Genomic DNA, 7,026 nt, shown 5'->3' with positions numbered 1-7,026 from the left:
TCCAGATAGAAGGTGGATTAATTCACATTGATATCCTTTCACATGTCTTCGTCCCCATTTCCCTCCCCCCACCCCCATCTTGTTTTCTCCTGTTCCTTATCCAATTTCAAATAACCAAATACAAATATATCCGATAAATCAGGTAACAAAGTGAGATACTGTAACAATATGAGATAACCAAGGGACAGCAAAAGAGATGAGAGATAAGACAGTACCTTAAGGACAACAATCATTCATTATATGGCTTATGTTTCTATATCCTAGAGGTCCTTTCATTTAGCATCATACTATATGGCCTTTTGTATCACGGTTTTGTTCTATTGCAAATCTCTGCTAGGAGAGCCCAAGGTTTCTACTGATTATGACAAATGAGGGAAGCCATTGAGCCTAAGTTCCTTTGAGTTTGGCTTACTTCACTTAATATGATTTTTTTTCTAAGTCTTTCCATTTCCTAACAAATGGGGCGATGTCGTTCTTTCGGGACATGATATCTGTTCTATATTCCACTTTGCAAGCTTTTGAAAGGAAATATATATATATATATTCTTTTTAAGAATTTATTAACATTGTTTTTTACAACATATTTCAAATGTCATGTTTAACAAACAAGTATTTGAGAAGGGACTCTCTATACACAATCACTGGCATTTAGATTTTAGAGCATAATTAAAATTAAGCTGAGGGTTTCTGTGACTGGACTAAAATCAAATAAGGTGACGTCTTTTTCTTGTTTTCACTTGAATGTAATTGGACCCTTAAAACATTAAAATTAAATTAAAATGAGAAAACAATAGGGGATGATATGTTCTGTGAATCCAAGGTGATGTGTGTATTGGCTAATGCTTTTGGGCTTCCTTTTCTATAATGTTAAAACTATGACAGTCACTCTTGGAGAGGGATCAAGAATAAGAGACATGTATTCTAGACATACATAGACATGCACATGCTTAGTTAATTGTAGGATTACAGGTTCCTATTTTCACTTCTGTTGTCAAGAAAGGGAGATTCTGTGTTCTTTCTCTGCTGGTCAGCCTTACGTCTTTGGCTGGCCTTATTATCATTCACCTTGCTTATTTCATTCCTTTGTGCCGCCTTTAACTCTGGCTGAGTCTTAGGTGTTCACCCAGAGCATTTAGTATCTTCTATAGGATTTACAGAATGAGGTGGAGCTGTACAAGGCATTTCAATCCAGAAGATTTTCTGCAGCCTTCACCTCTTGGTAATAGGTGCAATCTAAATGAAACAGGTTCCACATTCTAGCTTTTAATTAATGCTACTTTTTGGTCTTATTTGACCTTATTACAGGGTTTATTGCTTGCAAAGCAGCCACTACTTCTTTATACCATCTCTCTATGGTAGAGCATGTCCTAGACCTTTCACAAAGCTCTTCTTTATCACAGAGAACAGATTTCACAACCGAGGATTCCAGCAGAGGCTGCACTGGTGACCAAAACCTGTGTCAGAAAGATTTCCTAGTTTACAGAACTGCTGCAAAGATAATATTCCACATTGCTGACAGGGAAAGGGGGGAAGTCTGCTCTTTTTAATAAATCTGGCTCTTCTACCCTGAATCTTTCATGCTAGTGACTAAGATGAGAACATTGTAGTTTCAGATATACATGCAGTATAAATATCTAAGCAGCATTTACTTTTTAAGGTACTTTATTATAACCCTGTATGGCACCCCTATTACAAAATTCTGAAATGAAAATTGATATGAAAGGTTTTGTTTTAAAAGGGTTTTAAAAGGAATGTTTAAAGGTTTACCTCCTTATGATTTGGCTTCATGCTACGGGATTGAAACTTGATGTATTTTAGAAAAATAAGGAAACTAAATCTGGACTTTTAGTGCAAAAAAAAGAGAAAGGTTTTGTTTTGGCACAGAATGAGGTGTTACCAATTAAACTCATTGGAACCCTGAAACTCTAATGGAAAATTATTTGCAAACAAAATAAAATTTAACATACTCTAAGTTATATTAAGATTAGAGAACCAGAATTATTTAAAGTAATAAAGAAATATGCATTGCAGAATGTGGACATATAAAAGTGAGGGACATGTTTTAATATTTTATTCCAGCAATAATAATTTTATCCTTAGAATATATTAACAAATGACATTATTCAGAATATTTTCTTTTCTATAAAGGTGATCTCTTTACATTACTTATGCTGATCTTCCATCCTGATCCGTCTGCTTCAGTCTACTAAGTGCTGAGAGTAAAGGCATGCATTGCCATGCCCAGAGATTTAAAGAATTTTCATATATGTAGTTACATCTAATCAATATATGCCCATGGCTTCTTGTCATTAGTGTAAATTTGTTATGTCACACATAGCTTCATAATTTTACATATTTGTGGTTAATTAAGTCACCTTGGGTAATCAAGCTTGTTTGGACATTTCATGTATATTGAACTATGTCAGATTGTGTCTTTACCACTTACTTTCTGAACTAGTAAAGTGAGTTGTGATGCCCCATCAGTCATCACACTACGCAGCCAGTGTCAAACAGGTCAGACATCCATTCTGTTATCCTTTTCAATGACCCTACTTCTACTAAGTCACCCAAATTTTAATATAAACCAAGATTATTTTCTGACCACTATCATTTGCATTTCAAAGTAAAAACTGCATTTATAGATATAATGTAGTGACAAATGTCACTGATATTAAAACTCATTATTGAGTTTAATATATTTTAATGAGAGTCTTTATAGCCCCATGTTTGGTGAAAACAAAATGTCTCCATCTGTCAAATGTACACAGTGGGGAAAATAAAGGTTTAGGAGTTTCAGTTTATAGTGTGTCTTGTTTGATTGTCTGAAATATGTACAAAATGTTCTTTAAAAAGGATTTTTAATGTTACTTTCGTATCTAATGCAAGAGATAGAATGCTGTCGTCTTTACTTCAGGGTTATGAAAGGATTGCGGTTTCTTCTGTGTTTGTAGTAGTTAAACATTTGTTGTGGCTTTATTGGGGAAGGTAGAACTAGAGAGGATTCAGGTTGGTGATAAGTCTGTAAGATTGACATATGTCTTCCAAAAGGCCAGGCCCACCTGATGCAATAATGGAATATATAAATGCCAACTGCTTGGTACTTTAAGCATTATGTACATAAATTATTCAACTCATAAATCAGGAGCAATTATCAATGGAAACAACATTCCAATAGTGGGTAAGTCATTTCAGTTATGAATCATTGTATTAGATTCTGTTTTGGAGAAGTGGCCCCTGGAAACGTATTATCCTTTCTTTCATTGAGAAATAAGCTGTACTTTACCTGTTGAGTTTTTGCTGAATAGTTTTTAAAGCTTACCGTGCTTTTGCATTTTAATCTCATACCGAACTTATTCTATAAGAAACAAATAAAGGGAAGAGACGTGAAGGTATACATTTAGTGCTAGTGAAAAAATAGTGATTAGAATGATTCCAATTTTTATGCTCTTCTAACTTACAAACCAAATGTTTTCGGACCTACATGTTGGTGGAAGATCACTGAGATAAACATAAAATGGTTGTCTAGAAAGTTCAAAGGCAAATTGCAGAGAGACAGAGATATGATAGATAGACAGACAGACAGACAAACAATCGTGTGACTAACAAAAGTATCGCACTAAATGAGCTAAGAACACACATGGTTTATTTTGTTAGCATCATGTGCATGCCTGTATATGTTTTATTCTTAGTGTATATAAAATAAGTGTTTCAAAATCAATGAGATGTAGCATTTCCTGAAATGCGAACTATAGTTCAGGGAAGTTAGAAGACAATTATATCTAGCGAAAAAAATAATTGAGTTTGTTATAATGCGAATGCTTAATTCGGCTGATTGATCACTATTGTTTTTATTCGTTTCATTTATTTTCTTCTAGAAATTGTAGATACACAAAAATCTAGCCATTTCATAGTTGGGTTATCAAAAGCTAACATAATTATGTGTTAGTGGAAAATTCATTCTGCTCCTTGAGGAAAATATGGTTAAGCATATGTATTGAGAACTCATTTCAATGATGTGATCTCTAGAGCTTTATAAGGAATTAAATCAATTAACATTATGACAATGAAGTTAGAGTTATTATTTCCTCCTTGGTCAAAGCAATTAATTTGAAAAACACACTTAATATTATATATGTATATATGTTTGCATCATGAATATATATGTATCTGTATTAGGTTTTGAAACATGAAAATATTTCCTATATTGATTCAAAGCATGTACAACAAAACAAATGCTTATAATGGGGTTTTTTGAGATATATGTTATGTTGGTCTTCTATTTTAGTTACCTTATTTATTATGCTTTGAATCTACAGCCCAAGGAGGGGAATGAATGTTTATATATATATATATACATATACACACATTTTTATATATGTATACTTTTATAAAGGGTGTTTTATATTAAGTATATGATTTATGTATCTCTATGTATATACATGTATATATGTATAAATATACGTATATATATTTCTATATAATCATCTAAAGTCATGCAATTCCTTATCGGCTTAGCCAAGACAGGAGTCATTTGGCTCAAGTTTTATCAGTCCCACTTGTGCCATGATATAATAAATAAACAAATACGATTGTTAAGGTGATAGATGGAGAGATTTGCCTCCTAGCTCTCCCTCCTCTACCTGACTCTGATATACACTTTCAAGATTCAAACTTCCATTATACAATTGCTTAAAATGTTGCAATTGATAATTCTTTAGTGGGTTAAAAGATTACTTATTCAAGGATGTAGCATTTCTCACCGCATATTATTATAAGATACTGGTTTTGTGTAAGGACAGAAGACTTCAAACACTTGCCCAAATTAGAAACATCTACAATGATCCATTCCAACTTGAGACTTGCCGGGCTTATCAATTCAGAGAGGTTAATTTCATTGGACATACCCTCTGTTTTTGTCAGCCTTTTCAATCAGCATTCCGCTGGTGAGTATGGCAATACTGGATTTCCAAATAAACTCGTGATAAATATCAGTCAAAGAGTCTGCGCGTTCAGGAACCAAACTACCATACTAAATATAAAATTGCTAAAATATTAAAATGAAAATGGCTTTCAGTTTGAGATTGATGTATTAAAAGTATTATCTTCTGAAGGATAACATGATCACCCGCCAGAGTAATTTCGTGGTCTATTGCTCATTTGATGTTATTTTTGTGATCAGTCTTGTTTTTGTTATCAAGAGCACATGTAAGACAACTATGTTCAAGTTATTATTTAGGCTTCTTGAAAGCCAGACCCAGGCCTGTATCTGTGTTTATCTCTATGGGTGATATCTGTCTCCCAATCAATACCACACATAGGTATTACCATCTTCAACATCTACTCTAAGTCCCTGACACTAACATGAATGAAACAGAAGTTTTAAAATGTCAAATATATCAAAACACATCAAAAATGTTAACAAATGGTTTGAACACGCTTTATTTAAATATTGAAAGTCTTAAAATTTGTCTCTTTTTTAACAGATCTACATGCATTGTGTAGATATCAGATACCATACTACAAGAAGAGCAAGGCATCTGTCTGAGGGATTTGAGTGGTGTTATCTTTTTCAACATGTCTATTTGAATTCATATCCAGTGAAATGCAATATCCCAGAGGACTAAAATGATCATATAAAGAAAATAATTGATTTATTTACCCAAATGTACTGAACATGGAATCTTCCTCTACCTTGTCTATTTTCTTAGGTAATTTGTATATTACTGAAGTGAAAAAAATAATGTCCACCATAAAAAATATTCAAGCAAGATTACAGATATGCCCATCCATTTGATATACTTATTTGACATTGTATATACATATATTGTATAAACAAATTGTACTAAACATATATTGTACTAAACAAATGTATCAAATACTTTTTTCACTGGTAGAAATACTTCTAGCAGTAAATAGAAATATTACTCCTGGTATCATCATTATAAAATTACCATTGTCTCTTTTCGCTTATTTTTTTTCTCACAATCCTCATAAACTGAACCCATGACAATGTCTAGCCTTTGGCTGAAGTTGTTCAGAGCAGAGTTAGCTGAAGATCCATAGCTAACTGCTTCACTTGGATCACACCACAATAATGGGGGAAAAAAAAACAAACCCTGAAAGCACACATTTAAAATTCAAAAACTAAGAGCTCTGTGAAGAGCCATGAAGAATAAAAGTAAGAGATCTTGAAAAGATAAAAAATTGAATCAAATACCTTATTGCCAAAGAGTCACAGTATTACTTACCTCTTATAAACCTTATAGTGCCTTCTACACAACACCTAGTTATATATTTTTCTGTCACTACTGAAAATCTAACTTTAAATAGTAATTTAGCTATTGGGATCCTTTGCTAGGAGAGTCTTAGATGTGTACTATAGCACATAAGGTCATATAGGATGAGACTAAATGAAGTAAACTCTGGGATATGGCAATGAAAGGTTTATCTTGGGTGAGTGTTGTTCTTAATGTACTACGTTATTTCTCTTCTCTTTTTTTTTTTTTGCCCTTATGGTTAATCTCGTGTTGTTACTTTATCTGACTTTGTTACCTGGTGTATTGTATATATATTTATTTGTTTATTTGAAATAGGAAAGTGAAGGGGAAAAGAAGATGATTGGGAGGGATGTAGGAGGGTAACAGGGAGAAAAAACACGAGAAGGTGTATCAATGTGCAATAGTGATCCACTCACTACCTGATGAACGTAAGTGTAACACCCCTATATATTACCTTAACAACAAAAAGCTTAGATTATCAAAATAAACTCCAGAAAATGAAAGAAGAAAAAAAATAAATAAGCAATTTAGAAGTCATTAAGTTGGCTTGCTATAAGTACATATTTTTTTTTGAAAGATTGTTTATGAGGCTGGGAGTTTGGCCTAGTGATAGAGTGCTTGCCTAGCAAGCACGAAGACCCAGGTTCAATTCCTTGGTACCATACACATAGAAAAGCCAGAAGTGGTGCTGTGGTTCAAATGGTAAGGTTCTAGCCTTGAGAAAAAAAAATCCGAAGACAGTGCCCAA

This window comes from Megascapheus bottae, chromosome 23 (assembly GCF_031878675.1).
Source record: "Megascapheus bottae isolate mThoBot1 chromosome 23, mThoBot2.hap1, whole genome shotgun sequence".
Taxonomy (NCBI): Eukaryota; Metazoa; Chordata; class Mammalia; order Rodentia; family Geomyidae; genus Megascapheus; species Megascapheus bottae.
The sequence above is the reverse complement of the archived record's forward strand: the minus strand, read 5'-3'. Positions refer to the sequence as shown.